A 22,718-nucleotide genomic window follows, 5' to 3' on the forward strand; every position below is an offset into this window, starting at 1 on the left:
GAATAAATCGTTAATAATCTCATTCAGCTTTTAGAGAAGTTAAATGGCTTACACTAGATTACTGCTGTATTTGGCTGAAAAAAAAAATTCCCAAGATGTGCATTTAGAACTTTGTCTCTAAAGCCCAAGCAGATTCTGCCACGTAATCCTATTACTATTATATTACCAATGGTTCTATGAAACAAAGTTACAAAATACTAACTGGACACTTATAATATGGGCAAAATTGCAATGAGGACAAGATGCTAATTACCTCCAGAAGTTGTCAGCTGGCAGGGGTGTTGTTGTCAGGATTTACAAGAAAAACAATTTAATACAGAACACATAGTTTATAGGATTACTTTGTAATAGTTATCCAAATAGTCAAGCTCAAAAGGGTGCAGGAAATCTGTCCATACACTGAAGACCAAAGGGCCTGGATTCCGTGGCAAGTCCTGCATGAGTCTAGCTGAAGACCTAGAGTCCATGACAGTGCCTCATGCAAGTCTATTTCACAGGTTTGTGCTGGGAAGGCTCAAAGGTAAGTGGTGGAAGCTAGAGAGTCCGTGCCAGGGGGATGAGGATCTGTGCCAGCAAGCTGTGGGATCTGCACGAGAGCGAAGAAGCAACACTCAAAGTAGGAACCAGAGTTCCCAGAAAAGCACCCCAGCCACCCTCACCAAAAGCGCTGTCCCGAGCTCCTCCGACAGTGACAACAGCCGTGTCCGTATCAGGAAAGCCAGCATGACAAGCTTCTCCAGAACGCTGAGCAGGTGCACCACCTTCACCTCCAGCCAGGAAGCAATGCTCAGAGTAAGGACCAGAGCTCCCCCAAAGTGAACCATTGCCATTCTCAGCGACAAGGTCCCAAGCTCCTTCAACGATTACAACAGCAAGCTCATATCAGGAAAGCCAGCATGAAAAACTCCTCCAGAAGAACCAACAACCCCAAGAGAACCACCAGCTTCCTAACAGCTTCTCTTCTTTTTCTCCAGTTCTCTTTTACGCTGCCGGCAGCAATCCTCAGGTGGGCCCCCAACACCCAGCACCATGCTGATTCAGTGTAGCTGGGTATTACAAGTTGACCACAAGGGGGATGCTTCGACCTCCCTTAACAGAAGCCCCACCTCAAGTCACACTCCTTAACAGCCTCCAGCCACAGCACCTGAGGCATACACTCCAGCATTTGATCAAAGCCACACTTCCGAGGCAGCCACAGCCAATCACAGAGCACTACTAATGTGCTAGGTCCTGGTCATTTCTGCCCACGCAAGCAAACTGACCTTTACGAGCAATCTGCACCAGAGCTCAGATGGGCAAGACCTGCTGAGAGCTGCACTTCCATCAGGCAGCCTGATAGCTCCTCTGCCTACTCCTGTTCCCTCAGTCCTCAATCTTCCCCAGGCTTCCTCCTAACAGAATTCCTATACTTCCAGCTTCACCTTGGCACCTGCTTCCTAGAGTTGCTGACCAACACAAGAGGATAATATACTTTAAGTGGCTTATTCATTTTCAACTCATTTCACAAATGACGATGGCACAGGAAAAATTACCTACACTGTTAAAAAATAAATATTAGACAAAGCACAGTGAAGCTAAATCATGAAAGATAATAAAATCCAGGTTTGGAGATCGGGGTCTAGTAAGTAACTATACAGTCTTAGTTGTTAAAGAGCAGGCCGCTAACTTCAGTTTCTTGGCCAATCAAGCAGCATCTAAAACATACTCAGTTACAACATGTACCTTTCCTCAAAACAACCAAATGCAAATAGGCTTGAAGGATGGACAGGCGAGTTTTAACAAGCAAAAGTGGGAAAGCACATTCCAGAGAGAGGCTACGATGAGAACTAGGCCGAATGTGTTCCTCAGAAGTGGAAGCTGTTTGTTTTGAGGCTTCATCGTCTCTTCTAGGTCTGGACTTGCCAGTACACTCTGAGGAGGGTGGAAACTGTTTTCTCCGTTGCTTACTAATCATGACTTCTCCATAGAAAGTGCCTGAGTGAACTATATGAGTTACTGGTTCAAAATGTTTAGTGTGCTGAGGATGAGACATTCACAGGACACAAATTCAGAAATGTGTAAATAACACAATGTCACTAAGAATTACAACCAAAGTTTGATAATGACAAGACAAAATGTTTATTAAGGGCCTACCATGGCCAAATACTGTGCAAGGGTGTTGTAGGCAGGGTAATAGTTTCCCCACATCTTCCCATGTCTAAATATCCAAGATCTACAAGTATGAAGATGTTACCTTACATGGCAAAAGGGACTTTGTAAAATAATGAAGACCACAGATCTTGAGATGGGATTAGACTGGATTAACCGTGCGGGGCCAATGTCCCAGAAGGGGAATGATACAGCAAAGGAAGAAGCAAGAAGTTTGAGAAACATTTGAAGATGCCACACAGGGCTTTGAAGATGGATGAGGTGCCAGGCTCCACTGAACGCAGGAGGCCTCCAGAATCTGGAAAAGACAGCAAGTGGGAGTTGTCCCCAGGACGCTCCCAAAAGAGCACAGCTGTGCTGCCACCTTTGGGTTTTCCCATCATTTTGGATTTCTTATTCCCAGAACTGTACAAAAATTAACCTGTTTGAAATCACCAAGACCAGTCATTTCTTATAGTAACAATAGGAAAGGAACACTGTGGGCTTCATGTGCATTTTCACAATTTCTTCTTCCACATGAACCTATGGAATATTAACATTTTGTAGATGAGATAACTGAGCCTATAAAGAAAGGTAAATATCTTAATTTTTATTGATTACACATGGGAATAATACTGGTTAAGTTAAAAAAATTATAAAACTGATATTACCTACTTTAACTTTTTCAAAAATGTAGCTTCTAGAAATTGTAAATTACATGTGTCTTGCATATATATCTAATGGACAGTGCTAGCCTAGAATTTCATCCTCTTCAGTTTTATCATTCTCCTTGAATTTTTAAAATTAATTTTACTTTTCTAACTGATAACTAAAAATATAAAAACTACATATTAATGTTATGTTTTGATACATGTATGTATACACAGTCTAATATTTAATTCAGGTTAATCGTATCTAGCTCTTCAAATGTTTATCATTTCTTTATGGTAAAAACATTGTTCTAGAATCCTAGAAGGAAGGAGAAACCCTTCTTCCAGCTTTTAAAAATATCTGTGATGCATTATCTTTATCTATTCTCACATTGCTGTGCAGTAGCCCACCAGAACCTTATAGTCTCCCAACTGTATTTTTTAAAATAAGAAATATGCCCAATTATGCACTTTAGGAAGACAGTGGATCAGAGAGGACTTGAAAAGTGCTGCCCCTGGAGAACCATTTAGGAGGTATGACTGTGACTTGGGGAGAGTAGACAGAGGCTTTTCCCGAATATATTAATTTTAACTGACAATTATATATATATAAAGTACAATGTGATAATTCAGTACATGTATAGAATTTGTAATGATCAAATCAGGGTAATGAGCATTTCTAGCCCTTAAATACCATGTCTTTATGTTGGGAAACTTCAAACTCCTCTAATTCTTTATAAATATATAATAAATTGTTGTAAACTATAGTCATCCTTCTAGAACTTAATCCTGCTACTTAACAGTATTTTGGTACTTGTTATCTTACTCCCTCAATGGCCCCTCCATCTCTCCCAGCCTCTGCTGTCCACTATGCTACCATCTACTTTCATTATATCAAATTTTTTTTAACTTCCATATATGAATGAGAATGTGCAATATTTGTCTGTCTATGCCTGGCTTATTTCATTTAACATAATTTCCTGCTGTTCTGTCTGTTTGGCCACAAGAGACAGAAATTCATTCTTTTTATGGCTGAATATTTCACTGTCTTTACCCATTCATCGGCTATTGGACATTTCAGTTGATTCCAAATCTTCGGTATTGTGAATCATGCTATAATAAACATGGAAGTATAGAGATCTCTGTGATATTCTGATTTTATGTCTTTTGAATAAATACGCAGTGGTAAGATTCCTTGATCCTATGGTAGTTTTATTTTTAATTTTTTGAGGAACTTCCATACTGTTTTCCATAATAGCTGCCCTATTTTACATGCCTACCAATTGTGTTGAGAGTTCTTATTTCTCTGCATCCACTTCAGAATTTGTTGTTTCTGTCTTTTTTATTATAGTCATTCTAACTGGTATAAGATAATATCTCGTTGTATTTTTTATTTGCATTCCTCTGGTAGTTAGTGACCTTGAATATTTTTTTCATATACTTGTTGGCTATTGGTATATCTTTTTAAGAAATGTCTAGTTAGAGGGGCTGGGGATTTAGCTCAGCGGCACAGTGCCTGCCTGGTAAGCACAAGGTCATGAGTTCGATTCCCGGTACTGAAAAAAAGCCAAAAAAAAAAGAAATGTCTAGTTAAAAGATCATTTGACCAGTTTTACTGGACTAACATACTATATAGACCGTACTACAGAAACCAAAACAGCATAAGACTGCCATAAAAACTCACACATAGAACAATGGAACAGAGAAGACCCAGAAAAAAATCCAAACTTCTACAGAAATAAATCCACACATAATTTTCAACTAAAACATCAAAAGCCTGTCAGAGAAAAGACAGCTTCTTCAATAAATGCTGGAAAACTAGATATCTATGCAGAAGAATGAAAGTAGACTCCTAACTCAACCATATACAATAATTAAAATGGATCACAGATCTAAACATAAGATGTGGAACTATGAAAATGGAAGAAAATGTTGTCACTGGTATACCAATGACTTTTTGGATACAATCTGAAAGGTACAGACAACAAATGCCAACATAGACAAATGGTATTATACCAAAGTGAGAAGCTTCTGCTACACCAAAGGAAGCAATATAAACAGAGTGAAGAAACAACCCATAGAATGGGAGAAGAAATTTGGAGATCACTCACCTGAAGAAAGATTAATACCCAGAATATATAAGGAACTATTAAAAAAATTCAGCATCATAGAAACAAGTCATTTGATAAAGGTTATCATCGGAGTCATGAGACACACTTCCATCCTTTGAGGACTTCACAGTCTCATCCCAGATAGGGGCTATTACATAGAGATATGTCTTACAATGACTGATGATGGTTTTATCAGGCTGACTTTCCAGAGTGGGAGACGTCTGCTGGAGTAACTCAGGAAAGGGAGAGTTGCCGAGGTAAGACCCAGGAGGAAGCCTGGCTCCAGCCCAACTTTTAGATATATGCCAAGGAACGTTTCTGTAAAAATTTGGTGTGTTCTATATTTCTCCCATTCTAGTTATTTCACAGTTTCTTTCCTGGAAGATTTGGCAGAAAACCTAAAATGCAAGTTTCAATCTCTATGACTCTATATATATAAAGTTCTAATAAAAAAAAAAAGGCAAAAACAAGTCTGTGTTTATAGGTTTCAAATTAGTGTTTACCTTTGGGAAGGCATTGAGTGGGACGGAATGGTAGGCTGCTAGAATATTATTCCAATCAGAACAGTGGTTACACAGAGAAACACACTGCTAAAACGCCTCATCACACCATACCCCAAAGATTTGTGGACTTCACTGCTTACAAATTATACTTCAGTAAAAAAAGAGAAAAACTTACAGATGACTTAGGTAGATAGCATTGTTATACATAGCTTAAATGCCAGGCCTATGAATTCACCTTTGACCTTACAGAAAGGGAAGCACTGAATACTTTCAAGTTATTGGAGAAATCCCTATCAGTACTTCATGAAAATAAGCAAGAAATACTGACCACCCTTCCAAGCCCTGATTTAACCAAATCAGTCCCTATCCTCTGTTGGATTTTGAAGTAGTAATAAATAACTAGGAGTCTGGTTATGACTAAAGGTAGTGTCAATTCAAAAGTTTCAATTTTATAGAACATAGCATATAATACCAGAATGCTGAGCTCCTTGAAAGATAATTAAATATGTTCCCTTTGCTGAGAAAGAGTATTTAGCATGAAAGTCACTGGCTTCACACATCAAATGAGATACCTCCTGCCGAGGCCCAGAAAATAAAGGGTCTAGAAACTCTCAAGTGCACTAATAGAAACATAGGTCCAATAAAGGGGTATCACTGCATGGATCATGCACAAAAATGTGCCCTGTACATTGGATATAGAGAAGCATGATCTCACAGTTATAGATAAGCTAGGAAAGAATGAAGGACTAAAATAGAACAACAAAAAAGCATGTTTTATCTCAAAAAATCACATCTGTCAGCTAGATAGAAGGGGCAGCTTGGAGCACAGTGCTGCAAATATGTATGTTATTTAATTTTTAAATATCCTCACAGAAGGTTGATAGGAAACAAGAACACTGACATAACTGTTGAAGAACGTATTGTCATTGGGATCAATTCATGAGCTCTCTGGAAGTGCCCACTTTGAAAAAAATAGGACCAGTGGAAGCTGAGATTACTATGCCTAGCAGTAAATAAAGCATGTGTATTGGGCATCCAAAACGTGGGCACACTTTGGGTCCTGATCAAAACTAACTACATATCTACCATTATGGAATGATGTGGGATACCGCTGAGAAACAGGCAACTAGAGAGTATTGCTTTCTGGATTCTGTTCTAACCAAGATGATTTCAACCAACTGGCAGAGTAGACATGACAGGAACTAAGATTCCTTACACCTGCCATATCTTATCAGACAGCGTAGGTAGAAGGGGAAACAGCCTAATATTATTTACTTGAAAGCTAAAGTAAAGGCCATGCATGGAAAAAAAGGAACGTACTTTGCACGTACAAAAGAATATTCTATAAATCCTCTATTTGATTAGGTTCCAGACTGCCCTCACTACCCCTCACCTGAGTAGAGGATGGTTTCCCATTTTGTCTGGCATTATAGAATGCCAGAAACCCTCTACTTGTCAATAAAACAAACACCCTTGGCAAGTAGCACATGTATCACTGGGGCTATTCAGACAGGCTAAGCAGATCAGCATCTGTCAAGGATGCTGTATTATAATGCCGGACAAAATGGGAGACCATCCTCTACTCGGGTGAGTAGTGAGGGCAGTCTGGAACCTAATTAAATTGCTGTCTATCTGCAAAGCTAAAAGAGAACTACTTGCAGTTACATGTCTTTTATTGCACGCCAAGCCCCCAAAAATGTCAGGGTGTCTTAGCATTTGCCTGAGTTGCTGCTTTTCAGTGGACAAAGCCAAAATCCTGGTAGAAGATTCTTTCTGTATGTGATTTTTGTACCTTTTTGGTAACATGTTCTTGTTGCTTAGGCTAAGACAGAAAATATATCACAGGTATTGCTGCTGAGAAGGAACACTGAAACTGACGCCTCTGTCCTCATGCAGGTCCAAGAGTAAAAACATTATGTAGTTAACATTTACTGGGTGTTACCACACGCCTGCGACTAACCTACTTGGCTTGCATTTGCTGACTCATTGAATTGTGACAACTGCATAGGTAGGTGTTATCACTACCATTCTATAGAAGAGGAAACTGAGTCGCCAAGAAGCTGAGTAGCTTGTCCAAGCTCACATTCCCCAAATTGGCAGAACCAAGTCAAAGCTCAGATCCACGTCTCCAGCCGCCTCTGCTTCTGCAGCAGCTTTACGTGAGTCCTCTTGATTTGTCTCTCACATTTGCAAGACCCAAGAAAAAAATGAGGAGACAAGTGTTCTTCATCCTGTCAAGGGGAGCTGAAAAAAAAAAGCTTCAGAAGGAGGAGATAAATTTGGAAAACAGAACAGAGACAGAGTGGGAAAGTACATATACAGCATGTGCCATATAAAACCCTAAATTTAGGCCGCCACCTCCCCCAATCCCGGAGCTGGGGCCAGCCCTTTTCAGAACCGAGCTAGGGGACCTTGGCGGTGGGGCGTGGCGCTGCTCTCGGGCGGCGCCTCGGGACGTCTCTCCCATCCGGCTCCGCTCTTTCCCTCTCTGTGAGACCGAGCCCGCAAAGGGAGGCAGGGCGCGGGTGCAGGACGCTCACTGCGGAAGTGCACAGTAGCTAGGGAGGGCGGCTTGCTAGACAAGGTGGAACCTCTGCAGCCAGAAGAGCTGGAGCGCCCGTCAGGCTGGGAGGGGGAGAGCTGGCTGCATTCATCACCAAAGAAAGAACTTAAACCAGTGCAGAAAAGGTTAGTCCGTTGGTTTGGTGGAGGCAAGTTCTGGATTACCCAAATCCGGATGCTGAATTTGCAAAACTCTCTTATCCACAAACTTGATCAAACTAAGCTCTCAAGAGGCAGAAGTTGTACAATAATCCTTTCAACTCTATGAGTTACACAAGTCCTTACAGTCCAAATGCTAGAAGCCCATATAGCAGTGGCTTCAATTCTCTATCTCATCCCTAGTGCGACCTCGTATAGTCAAACAGCTTATTTTTCCTGGAAATTCAGATAACTTTAAAGTTCATCAGACAGAAATCCTCCACTGCCCTCCACCAACAGTCCTCTGCAAAGAGTGGGTCAAGTACTTCCGAATTAGAGGAAGATTCAACTGGATCCAATTATAAACTAAATGATGTAACCAATGTGTAGATTCTAGCCCAAGTTCTGGGCAAGAACGTGCAGCCTCCATGTCTCTGTACAGTTCTGGTTCATCTCGCAGCTCTGCATGACGGGGCACGTTTAGTGATCAAGAACCGGAAGCACAAAGTTTAGGTGATGAAGATGACAATACGCACCATGCAGCATGCCCTGTTGTGAACAGTTTCTCACCATCACCACACAGCTCACCTCGACCATCACCTACGCAGTCACCCAGAAATTCACCTCTTTCATGATCTCCAGCTAGGAAAGTAGAATACAGTAGATGTCCCCACAGCCTATGATTAGCCGCTTACAGCAACCTCACCTTTCAGTTCAAGGTCATCTCACAGATTTACAGACGACAATGTTAAAAATGAAGAAAAACTAAGACAGTCTTCCAAACCTGTCCCGAAATCTAATATACACAATTTGACTCAGTGCAAGGCAGAAGTAACTCAAAGTTCCCAGCGTCAAATGGAGGCAGACTTCCTGTGCAAGCTCAGGCTTGAGCATATCTTGCACAGGAACCTCCGCACCCAGCAGCACCATCTTCCTTGGCTCTTCCGCAACCAATGAAAGCATTGAGTAACTTGGCCCTGGTTCTCCTGGCAACCGAGAAACAACCCCGTTCACACAAACCACCTCCTCACCTGGGCCTCCCATGGTGCAGAACACAGCCCCAACAAGCCGTGTCAGCAACACCAACCGCACTGCTTTCACCACACCTGCAGGCACAGCTGCAGAGAACAGCAGCTTGCCCGGACACAGCACCTCCTGCGAGGGGCGCCCCAGTGCCTCCAGCAAACCTGCAGAGTCTGGTTGCGGATCCTTGCCTGCTCCTAAAACCTATGGCAGCATGAAAGATGGCCGTTGGAAAGATGGCTGTTATGGACCAGCAAAGACAAGAAAGCAGAAGTCCACGGCTTCGTGGATACTCCTGCACCAGGCTAAAAACAACTTATATGTGCAGACTGTTCAGATATGACTCTTGGGATTTATAAAGTCCCAGCCCTGTCTGTCTTGACTAGCACAAACTGACAGAGATGATCAAGCAGCACTTTAATGACACAACATCAGGTGTGTTTGGATATCATATATGGAATCACTTTTAGTTTTGCTTAATAGAAACTCGGTTGATTTTTTCATATCTGACATGGGCCAATATCTGAACAAATGCCTAATGGATGCCCAAGAAAAATGCCCCTTTGTAAGTGAGAGAGTACCTGTGTACACAAGAAAATGGTAGATTCAGGCTAGCCAAAACTTTGCGTTCAACCTAATATACTTTATAAGCTACACAGTAAATAGTGTGTTAGTGACAGCTAATACTCTGACTATCTATAGATATATATATCTAAAGTGCTTCACTAGATTCCGGGAAACTGTAGATTAAATTTGAGGCAAGGGGAGAAAGAAACCTGGGCTAGAGATTGAGAACATGATAGAGACTCAGGAGAATTCTATACATTATTTTGCAGATTCATTGGGGAAATTGTTATTTTATTTCATTTTCAGTTTGGGGTACAGCTCACACATCACCACCACCAGATCGTGTTACTATGCGCATCCGTCATGTTGCATCCACACACTGAATTTCTTTGTATTTATTTTGATTGCCGAAGGGGCTTGATATCAGTTGTATGCTCTTTCTCAACTTAATAATTCCTGGCTCAGGAAAGCTTGTGTTTGCTATTGAAGGCAGCTTCTTCACATGCTGTTACCTGTCACAGAACTGAGAAATCTAGTTCCTATTGTCAGGTTTCCATATTAGCAGGAATAGAGGAAGTAGTGTCTTCATTCTTGGTACAACACCACCTCAGTGCTTACAACCTGCAACAAAACCATACAGTGAGAGAGAGGGGGCAAAAAATCTATGCACTCAACCCACAAAAATCTCTGGTGGTGACAGTTGTAGTGTTGCTGCTAAGTCTATTATGTGGTAGAAAAATATACCCTGGCACTTTAAACTGAGTAAGTGTATAAAATCTTCTGACAATACTGGCCCTTCTGACTTAGATTCTGCCTGACATCAATTTGTACATTTTTGGTAACCTACTGCATCTAATTCTAAACATTTGCTCTTTTTGGTGTCCAGCCTTGGTGTCCCTTCCTGTTAACTACAGCACAGACAGATCTGAGAATGTTTTGCTTTCAGTGTTCTCAGCAAAACCCTGAGACCTTGCACTTTTAACTCCTTCACATGCTTTCCACCTTTTTACTGTATATAAATAAAGACCCAGACTATGCTGGGTTGTTGCTGCATCTCCATCGGAGAGGTCAGGACCCACTTGGTCCCAGCTTTTTTCTATGTGTCTTGTTTTTTCTTAATCTCTTGTCGCCCCCTCTCAGGACCCCACTGGCTGTGCAGGTATGGCAGAAAGTTTACTACTAAAAAGTAAACCCTAAACCTAAATTTCTTCCCTTGTGTGATCCAAAAGAACGACTAAGATAGAATGGAAAGTGCGATTCCTCCCTAACTCCACTCTTTAGGAGTCTACCTGCCCCCCTCAGGAAAGAATCATGCATTATTCTTCTAGTAATGTCTGCGATTGATCTGTCTATTTAGAAGGCAGAAAATCTTTCAACAAAGGGCAGCAATCACATCCAATCATTTTCCAGACCATCTAAAATGGAGTTCTCTCTAGCCAGTACCACCCCTAGGGTAGTAAGCAGAATCATCCTTTGTTTTGGTTTTGGTTTTGGTTTTTGGTTTTGTTTTTTTTGTTTTTGTTTTTTTTTTTGGTTTTTTTCCAGTACCGGGAATCAAACTCATGACATTGCGTTTGCCAGGCAGGCGCTGTGCTGCTGAGCTAAACCCCCCAGGCCCCATCCTTTGTTAATGACAGCTATGGAGATGGTACCACAAGAAGACCAAATTCCACAATTGCCCAGTAGTTAAAAAGAAGATCATTTAAGATCTAAGGAGCAGGCTTTAAGGTCAAATTTGTATTGGTAAGGAGTCTGTGTTGTAAGAAAAAGAAAACAAAGTCACAGTAACTAGCAAACAAGGAAAAAATGTAATGGCTTTGTGTCATTTTTGTTCCATTACAAAAATGTATGCTGGGCCTTGAGAATAGAGCAGAAGCAGAGCTGGTACAGAGAATATTTCTCTGCTTTTGCAGGCCACATGGTAGAAACTGACCACTTGTAGCTCTTGAATTTATACGTTACAAGTGTAAGAATCCAGGAAGAGACTACTCTCTTCCCTCTGGTATTAATTTCAAGTTCTCTGGGTGGTGGTGGTGAGGTTGTCCTAGTTTGATACGTCCTTTCTTGGACCCATCACCAGTGGACAGGGGCAGGTTCACATGTCCCAGGAAACCATGACTAAGCAGATGAGGAAAAGTTTTCCCAAAAGAGGTGCTAAGTGGACAATTGAAAATGTGTCCACCACAGATGTAACACATTGTAGTCTGGAGTTGGACATGACGACCTTCAAATTATATATATATGGTCTTGCTCACTGCCTTTTCTCTTTTCACTTGGATACACTGCTTTCCTCCCTTTTTCTGCCAATTTCCATTACTCTTTTTCAGGATTTGATTCAAAACTAACTTTGATCAATGAATGAATGAGTCTTCTCTGTCCAGCTGTATTCTGCATCTCATGTCCTTACCACTTAGGTATATACTGGGTTTATTGCATTATTTGAAGCTAATGCATACATAGTTATGAGGGCTTTTTTCCTGCACTGATGTATATTATTTCTTTCTAGAGTGATGGATTCTAAATTGGTTTGCATGGGATTCCTACAGCTGAATCTTCACAGAAAGTCAACTCATGATCGAAAAACCATAAAATACAAGAGGAACAACCTGCCACAGCAACATGGACGCATGTCAGGATTAGACTCTATTATGTTATATGATTAAAATGACAATAAGAATAATTTAAAACTAGGTTTGAAAATCAAGAAAGATCAGACATGGGGAAAGAATTAAGTAAAACTTGTGGGGGAAGGACTGTGATTGCTAAGGAACTGATTACTGATGGTCGGCTCATGATCCCCAGCTGTGCTGAGCGCACGTGGTGCGGGGTGTGGAAGGCTCGCCCGGGGATGGTTACCATCAGCTGAGAGGCAGAAATGGAAAGGGATAATGAATTACTCCCGTTGGACTGAGTTACCTTCTGGGTTCTAAAAAAAGGCGATTGAGATGGGTGATCAGGGCCACAGTCCCAGAGGCTGTAAGCCCCCTGATCCCAGACTTTTGCCTCTCCTGTTTTTCTGCTACTTTCCTTTATTCATCTGTGTGTACCTCATTCTCGGGACCTGGCACTACAGATAATACCAACATATGGCACCAGGAACAGGGACTCGAGTACGAAAGTACAACTTGAGTATCAAAGTAAGTCTTCGAGACTAGGGTAAAGAAATTAAGGACTTGAGTACGGAAGTAAGTCTTTGAGACTAGGGTAAGGAGACTAGGGTAAACACCTGAGATTGAAAGTAAGTCTATGAGACCAGGGTATGAAAATAAGTCTTTGAGACTAGGGTATGAAAGTAAGTCTTCAAGACTAGGAAAGAAAATTAAGGAAATTAAATCAGTGCTCAACGGACCGGAGGAGAATCAGCGGGCAGGTAAGCCCAGTCTCTGGGATCGTTCATCAGGGTTATGGGAAACTTTCTGTTTCAGAAAAAATACGAAACAAAACAAGAGATTTACAGGAGATAGGAAATGAGGATCCAGTGCAGCCTTCAGCCTCCATATATAAGTTTAACCCTCTTAGAGACCCACCTCAGTTAACTGTCCGAAGACCATTACCCATGACTATGGTTATGAAGGCTTTTGCCGAAGCCAGACAGGAAGGAGATTTGGATGCTTGTAAGGCTCTTGCTATGTACCCAGTTACAGTTACTCAGCTACCAGGAGATCAGGAAAATCCCCAAGGGTATGTGTGGTACCCTTGTCCTTTAAAACCATAAATGAGTTGAAGCAGACGTGCGTTTCTTATGGAGTGAATTCTCCTTACACCTTTGGGTTGATTTCAGGACTAGCTCAGTCTAACCGTTTAATTCCATGGGACTGGGAGATGATCGGACGTACAGTTCTCAGTCCCGCTGAATTCCTCCAGTTCAAAACATGGTGGAGAGATGAAGTGGAATTGATGGCCCATCGTAATGCCCACGCTAACCCGCCAGTTCCTATTTCTGCAGACCAGCTCATGGGCTCTGGTAATTGGTTTGGGATTGATCAGCAAATAGAATATAATGATAAGGTAATTATTCAAACAAAAATGTGTTGTCTTCAAGCATGGGAAAAGATTACTGCTCCTGGCCAGACTGTTCCCTCCGTGACTCAGGTTATTCAAGGTGCTAATGAGCCCTACATTAGAGTTTATAATTAGACTAAGAGAAGTACTCCAGAAAACGGTGTCACAACCTGCCTTAGAACTATTACTGAAAATGTTATCCTACGACAATGCCAACTTAGAATGCAAAAAGGCTTAAGATCTTTAAAATCTCAGGACGTTACTTTGGATGAATATATAAAAGCTTGTCAGGATATAGGATCAGAAACCTTTAAAGCAGAATTGCAGGGCTGGGGATTTAGCTCAGCGGCAAAAGCGCCTGCCTGTCAAGCGCAAGGTCGTGAGTTCGGTTCCTGGTACCGGAGAAAAAAACAAAACAAAAAACAAAACAAAAAAAAATAAATAAATAAAATAAAGCAGAATTGCTTGCAGCTGCTTTAAGGGGAAACAGCCCTTGCATTCAAAGGAATGTTAAATGTTTCGAATGTGGTAAAACAGGGCACATGAAAAAGGAATGTAGACCAGCAAGACAAAGAACTGATAACTGGAGGCTGGGGATTTAGCTCAGCTGTACAGTGCCTGCCGGGCAAGTACAACATCGTGAGTTCGATTCCCAGTACTGGGAAAAAAAAAAAAACTGATAACTGGATAAAATGAAAGGTTGCTATCTCAGAAGATTCTTTGCCCGTTAAGGTTTATCCTAGGCATCAAAAGGGAAGGCACTGGGCTAATCAGCGTTGATCAAAATATCATAAAAACTGTACTCCTCTGACACCGGTAGAAAACTTCAGCTTGGACCCAGTCCGGGGCCCAAGGACAAACAATAGAGGAAGCTACCAAGTATTTCTAGCCAGCAGCAGTTACAAACACGCCCAAGCAGAGTCAGGGATCTCTTTGCCGCCGGGTGCTGAGCCAGGCAGGGAGCGCCTGTGCTTCAAGCAAAAATATGGCTATTATCACTGCAAAAACTGGAACATTCGCTGGGAGAGTGCATATGTATGGTGTGTCCCGGTACGAACATGGTTTACTTTAAACAGTTTTGCAGATGTGTCAGAAACCTTACAGCCCTTACTGACTGCAGGATATCACCTGTGGCAGTTGTAAAAGAACTAGATGTTCCTGCTCAGTAAAACTTCACAGTGCGGGCCCCAAACACACTCCCATCGTCAAGACCTGTGTGAGAGATGCAGGGGCAGGCGCCTGTCCTGTGCCGGTGCTGGTGCTTGGAATCCAGACAGAAACAAAACATCTGGTGGCCAGAACAAAAGCGATGGCCAGCGCGCACAGAGGCCGGGCACATCCCCTGTGGCTGCAGAAGCAGTAACCACAGATCCGCTTGTGGGGGGTACAAAGGCAGTGGAGCCCACTCCTGAAAATAAAGCAGGAGTGTTGGGGCCCTGCCAGCAACTTGCTGGACCCCAAGGTGAGAAAATGGAAGATCAGCGCAGCTCTGCCCAAGGCTGTAACTGGGGGCTGCCGCCTCCTCAGCCATGCCCTCCCACCTCGCTGCTCCAGGCCGCTCCCATTCCCCTGCCCACAGTACCTTTCCCCCAGCTCTGGTCCAGGTGCTGCAGGACACACTGGGGTGCCAGGGAGAACAGGGAACAAAGAGGCCAAGGCCCAGGGCGGAGATGGAGGAGGCCGCCCAGGGAGTAGCTGGCAAAGACTGAAGTTAGATGGGCATGAAGAGGGTGACAAGGATGGGGCTGAGGAACTGTGGCAATGCGCAGGGAATCTCAGTCAAAAAGCAAAGGAGGAGACAGTTGTGGAGGCTGGCAAGGCAGCACAGGCCTGGGGCATGAACAGCTCCAGACAGCCAGGGGACCTATCAGTGGTGGCTAGCCAGTGCCCAGGCCCCAGGGAGGAAGGACAGGGTTACTCAGCACCGGCCCAGCTGTGCCAGGGCCATACTAGCTGGCCCTGGACCCGGTGGCACTGCACGTGGCAAGGTTGGCAACAGAGCCAGGAGCGCGACACAGGGGCTGAGTGGCTGGTGACAGAGGCCCAGGTGACCCAGAAGCTGGTGGGACGTGGCAGCAATAACAGGAAGCAGGAAGCAAGGGCCGAGGCCCTTATGACCTTTGTGGCAAGTGTCTCTGAGGCAGAGGGGATGCTCACGGTCACCCTGCTGCAGGACACAGAAGGCCTGTTCCCTGAGCTGTATGGCTTCCTGCAGGACTTCGTGCCCCAGGCACTACGCCAGATCATAAAGCAACAAGCTACTGCTTAAGATTGACACTTGCCAAGGAGGGTCTGTGTGTGAGTGTTTTATTCTCCTAACACAAAGGCTCTAGCCAGTGGCAAAGTGGGAGAAGATTCCCTTTTACATCAACCTAATCCTGCAATTAGAGCTCATCTTATGGATAGATGCACATTTTATGTTTTGGAATGTTAGAGGTACTTAATTTAGATAGCCAAACAGTTATTGACTGACTTTGGTTTGCAGATAGCCCTGGAAAAAATCCAGATTGACTATCCCATTACTTATTTAAGTCATATTTTCCAAAAACAACAAATAATTCCCCTCAAAATTACTATTTGTAGAGATCAGCTTCTCACCCTTAATGATTTTCAAAAATATTGGGAGATATTAATTGGTTACAACCTTCTTTAGGTATCGCTACCTATGCTTTGCAATACCTTTTCAGTACTCTTAGAGGGAACCCAGCATTAGACAGCCCTCACTACCTCACAAAACAAGGAGAAAAAGAATTAGGCTGGGTAGAACAGCGTATAAATCAAGCACAGTTAACTCGTATAGAATTATCCAAACCAGTTACACCTCTAATTCTTCTGTCATCTCATTCTCCTACGGCTATATTATGGCAAAAGAGCGCACTTTTAGAATAGATTTTTCTTCCGCACAAGGAACAGAAGCGGCTCATTACTTATATAGATAAAAGAGGCCTAGTTATATTTAAAGGCCGAACTCATTTATGACAGTTATCAAGAAAAGACCCTGAATCTATTATTTTTTTCCTTAACAAAGCAGCAGATAGGTCAGGCGTTCCAAATGAGTGAACAATGACAGATTGGACTTGCTGGTTATATTGGAAAAATAGACAATCATTTTCCTAGTTCTAAACTTTTACAGTTTCTTAAAGGACAAAACTGAATTTTGCCTAGAATTGTGCGCTCTGAACCCATAAATGCAGCAGACATGCACTATACTGATGGTAGTGGTAATGAAAAGCTGGATATGTAGGAAAGATTTCAAAAGTGTGATGCACTCCTTTTCTTTCTGCACAACGAGTGGAACTTCAGCCAGTCACCCAACTTTTATTAGATGTCCCGAATCTATAAATATTGTCGCAGACTCTCAATATGTATGGTTCACAGTTAATCATATAGAAACAGCTATTTTATCAAATGCTGCTGAACTTGATCATTTGTTCTGTCAATTACAAACTAATATCCATAACAGATTTTCCTATTTTCGTAACTCATATTCGTTCTCATTCACATCTCCCTTGTGACATGGTTAAATATAATGATGAAGTTGACCAACTTGTTGCTGTTTCCTCACCAGATTATTTAGCTACTGAATTCCCCACTTTAAATACCAAAGTATGGTATTTAACATGTAAATACCAAAGGCTTATGTAAAAAATTTCCTCAACTTGCCATTCAACAAGCTCGTGAAATTGTTTTATCTTGTCCTACTTGTGGAATGCTTAATAACCCTACTTTTCAGCCTGGAACAAATCCTAGAGGCTTGCGAGGTAATGAGTTGTGGCAGATGGATGTAACACACATTCCTGCTTTGGGCAAACTTGGATTTGTACATGTTGTTATTGACACGTGTTCTGGCTTCATATGGACCTCTGCACAATCAGGAGAAAAATGTGGTCATGTTAAAAATCATTTGTTAGAATGTTTTGCTATCACAGGAAAACCCAAAGCAATTAAAACTGACAATGGACCTGCTTATCCACCCCATTCCTTCCAGCAATTCTGTGCCTTGTGGGATATTAAGTATTATACCGGCATTCCATATAATCCTCAAAGACAAGGTATGGTTGAAAGGGCATATGCTACTCTTAAATTTATGTTAGCTAAAACAAAAAGGGGGAATTAGGGACAGAAGTTCACCACATCAAATATTACATAAAGTTTTATTCACTTTAAATTTTTTAGATATTAGTAAAGATTCATATACTACAGCAGCAGAAAAATTTTGGGCCACCATTATTAAAGGACCACCAGAACCAATAGGGCAGCCTATCTTTTGGAAAGATGTTCATACTGGAAAAAGGGAAAGAGGCATTGTTCAAATTTGGGTGAGAGGATTTGCTTGTGTCATTACAGATTCAGGAGATAAAGTGCGGTTACCTGCTAGAAGAATTAAAACTCGACATAGCCACGAAAGAGTCAGATTCAATCTGAGCCCTCCGGTGGAAAAAATGAGAGTGATGCCACACAGCACCAGCCTTGGATAATAATTGGGAACATTCAGAAAGCATAACCCCAATTTAGGAACAACTTAAGAAAGTAACTCATCATGTTGAGAGCCGGCTGCATTTCAGCGGAAAATATTTATAGCTGGTAATATATTTTTCAGCCGTGTTGGCTGTCATGGCCACTATGATAGGCATTGACTTTATAGAATCAGGCGTATATGCCTGTACTAATCTATGTTATTGAATTTAGATAGCTTCCTGGTCCGCATGATACACGGGGACCATTTATAATGACAGATAGTCAAATTATAAATTTTCAAAATTGTAATAGAATTACTACAATATGATTTGGTAAAAGGTTTGTTTGAGTGCACTCTGATTTTGTGTAAATGTTTGTATGTTCTGTGTACTTGTGACATGTTTGCCATTTTGTGAACAGCTCTTCTCCTTTATTTTTGAGCTCAACAACATATTTTCATGATACAATTGGGGTGCAAATCTAAAAGCATTCTTCTAAATTACCAGCTGGTTTAAACAAAGATATTGGACTAAAGATATTTAACTATAATCCCTGAGCAGAAAAATTGTTGGGTAGGACTCCAATCAGTGAATAAAAGGGTGGCCAACCTTTGTTCATTAATAAGGAGCCTCCAAAGATCTCGAGAGTCTCTTGGGAGATACCCCCAATAATTTGGTAATGGCTAAAGGTGTTCCAGAAAAAATAAAAAATAAGGTATTCTCATGAGAGATACTCTTAGTACAGAACTAAAGTAAGAAGCGGTTTTCACGTGTATGATAATTTAGTATTATTAATTTCAGTGTATTTCATTAAATGATAACAGATTGGAGAAAAGCTTATGTATTAGAGATGATTGCTTGAGAGGGTAGGTTATGTCAAAATGAAATTTTAAGTATGTTACAAAATGCCATGACTGTCATGTTATTTATGGATTTGGTTTCCCATTTCAATGTACAAATATGTAATTACTATCTGTTAACATTCTAGAGGGATTTAAATGATAGGATGTTAGTGGTTGTTAAGAAAACAATAGTTTCATTTTATGTTCTAAGGTGTCTAATATTCAGATAGATAGCAGTGTTAAGCTTCACTGCATCTATTATTTCAGATCAGTAGTAAGGTTAATGTCAGATAAGGTTTTAAATTTTAAATTTCTGGGTGGATATATGTAATTGTTGTTTGTTAACATTCTATTAAGATTTGAATATTGGAATATCCATGGTTGTTAAAAATTATAGTTCCATTTGTACGTTCCAAGGGGTTTGCTATTTAGATTATATTATAATGTTAAGCGTGTTGCCTTCGTTACGATGTTGTATCATTAAACTTCTTTGCTGGATGTTTAACCACTGAGAGCTGGAGACCCAATATCAGAAGGATAGTTTCGGCTAAAAACACAGCCAATATTTTGGCTATGCCCTCTAAGGTCAGTACAGACTCAGGACATAGAGAACCTCTACTATGACAACCTATAACTCGGTTGAGTCCCTAATTTTCTGATGGAGAGTATGGGACCACAGAGGAAAGTGATTCTACGATGGATAGTGTGCCGAAGGTGAGTCAGTAAGACAGAAAAAATCTCTCAAGCTTTCACAGAAAGCACCTTGGTCAAGCAATGGCCGTGACTCACCCAGATGGCTGATACTGACAGAAGATCAAGAGATGCAGCATTTGGTTCCAAGAAGATTCCTGAGGAGACCTCACTGACACTGATAGATAGTAAAAGGTTAAAACTTTTATTTATACAAGTCTCACTCTAACTCGGTCTTTGATATCCAGCAGAAAAGTGTGATCTCAAGATATAGACTGAAGGTTAATCATTGTTATGGACTCTGAATTATGTTCTTATTCGTGCAAACATCCCTTGTGATCCCTTGTCATTTCTTGTGATATCATCATTGTACTTTGCCTCATCCCCTCAGCCTAGCGAAAATCATCCAGGAAATGCTGAGAAACGGAAGACAACTGGTAACCTTCTTGCTGATGCTTCAAAGGACTGCATTAAAACAAAAAGGGGAAGGTGGAGGAAGGACTGTGATTGCTAAGGAACCGATTACTGATGGTCGGTTTATGATACCCAGCTGTGCTGAGCGCACGTGGTGCGGGGTGTGGAAGACTCGCCCGAGGATGGTTACCATCAGCTGAGAGGCAGAAATGGAAAGGGATAATGAATTACTCCTGTTGGACTGAGTTACCTTCTGGGTTCCAATAAAAGGCGACTGAGATGGGTGATCAGGGCCACAGTCCCAGAGGCTGTAAGCCCCCTGATCCCAGACTTTTGCCTCTCCTGTTTTTATACTACTTTCTTTTATTTATCTTCGCGCACCTCATTCTTGGGACCTGGCACTACAGATAAGACCAACAAAACTTACACATATAAAATGCAGCTTAACAGGGACTTAACAGGGAGCTGAAAAGAGAATTAATGACTTAAGAAAACAGATCTGAGGACATTACAAAGATAAGTAAAATAGATAAGAATATGACATTAAGAGCTATAGACTCAACCTTTCCAAGGCAGAAAAAGTCCAAATAATTTATATAGACATTTCTCCCCTCAAGGACATAGACCATAAGCTCTCCATTCTTCTTTATTGGCTATATGTAGTGACTTCAAAGAAGACAGGATGGAAAGAGAAAAGGGAGTAACTTTATAGTGGGCTTCAAAAGACTGGGGATGAACTCAGTGCTAGAATACTTGCCTAGAAGGTAAGAGGCACAAGGTTCAATCCCTAGTACAGAAACAAAACAAAACAATCATCTCTATTTGGAAAAAAGACTGTGTCTATAACGAACATGTACAGACTTTTGTCATTCCCTAAACAATACAGTATAACAAGTATTTGCACAGCATTTACATTGCATCAGGGGTTCTAAGTAACCTAGAGATTTAAAATATATAGGAGGATGTGCTGACGTTATAGGCAAATCTTATGCCATTTTATATAAAGAACTTGATCAAAGATTTTGGTACCCTTGGTGGAGGAGGTATCCTGGAATCAGTTCCCCAAAGGAAACTGGGGCAACTGTACTGCAACCTAACCTAATGCATCCTGATTACCTGTGTACCAAGATGGCAGTGCTTATACTACTGATCTGCCTCTGAGGGAGGAAGTACATTGTGCAGAATTTAAAGACAATAACACAGCTAACTAATAATTGAGCTACTTTTATTTTTAATCACCTATACTAGCAATTCTAAACTGGGTTAGATAAAACATTCTTCCTGAGGCATCAGTCTGCTTCACGGTTACTCTCCCTCAACTCCCATGCCACTGACCTTGACTAAGAGAATTGATAAAATAAATATTAACTGAAAAATAAATACAAGCTTTTTTTTAAAAGGTGAAATAAAAATATTTAACAACAGGAAAGAAGAAAGGGTAATCAATAGGTAAAGTGTGCCAAGGTCTTTATCTTGGTTAGGAGGACAGACCCCTAATGGGCAGATGAAAAGGGACTATAGCCTGGGGTATAAAATATGTGACTTTTACTCATTATGTTTAATCACTTGGTTTGTGTTTGGGTGCGCATTTATAGTGTCTAGCTTTAAATAAATGGATCTCTTTGGCTTTTCTCCTTCAAGTAACTATCACTACCTTTCTTAAGACTCCCTATTTTTCCCATCATACAGTCACCAAGGGACCTTACTAACTGCTGCAGTTCAGGTGCATCTACTTAATCAGGCTGCTAGAGACATTATACAATTTGCCTTGATCTGATAAACACGCCCTAATAAAGAAAATAAAGCCAAAGGAAGGGGAAAATAACCTCGGGCACCACCCCACATAGAATTTTGACTTTCAGGCTTTCTAGCTTGATTTCTTGAGGGCAGGAGAAGAACGCGGAGTTCCCTGGAGTCAGCCTTCCGCTCTTCGGTACAAAGGTCAGCGCAAAGACGTCTTGGGATGGAAAATTACTTTCTCTTTCTTTTTTGTTTTTGAGGGGGATGGTGGAAGATTCCAGCTATAACTTTGGATCTAAGCGCATTTCTAACTTTAAGAACACATGCTGCCAAAATCCAAACCTTTAAATCAAGTCAACTAGGCAACAGTTACGAAGTCGCCCTGATTTATGAGTTTTTGTTTAATTAGACATCCACTTTTTTAGTTTCCCCATTGTTTTAGGAAAATGTTTACAAATTTCAAGAGTCCTTCCGTTAATAAAGCAAATACAGTTTTTACAAAGTAGTAACAGATAAAAACTATTTTAGAAAATTGGAAAAAAATACTTTAAAAAAAACCATCTACAACAGTGATCACGGACAGCTGCATTTCCTCGCAGTCCGCCAACAGCACCGCCCGCGTACAGGACGGGGACCGGGTTCGGGCGGGTAGTCATCGGATCCGGATTACGGCTGAACGGAGACGCTTCTCCCTCAACTTCCCAGTTTCCACCGCAGATAATCTCTTCCGCCTCTGGCTCACTCCAGCCCGCCCACGTCCCCGATACAAAACAAAACAAACACGGACCTCCTCCTCTACTGGAGTCACGCCTCGGGCGGGCGTGGGGGAGGAGAACTCCCTCTCGGACCCGGAGGCGGGCGCCCGTCCCGCGCGCGCTCGCGCAGGGCGCGG

The 22,718-nt window shown here is 41.6% G+C and overlaps 1 pseudogene; it reads left to right on the forward strand.

Moving 5' to 3' along the window:
- The first annotated feature begins 465 nt into the window (after positions 1–465).
- On the forward strand, positions 466–9,457 carry LOC102024640 (annotated as a pseudogene).
- Positions 9,458–22,718: the final 13,261 nt, after the last annotated feature.

The sequence above is a fragment of the Chinchilla lanigera genome, unplaced genomic scaffold (assembly GCF_000276665.1).
Source record: "Chinchilla lanigera isolate Chin_1 unplaced genomic scaffold, ChiLan1.0 scaffold00003, whole genome shotgun sequence".
Lineage (NCBI taxonomy): Eukaryota > Metazoa > Chordata > Mammalia > Rodentia > Chinchillidae > Chinchilla > Chinchilla lanigera.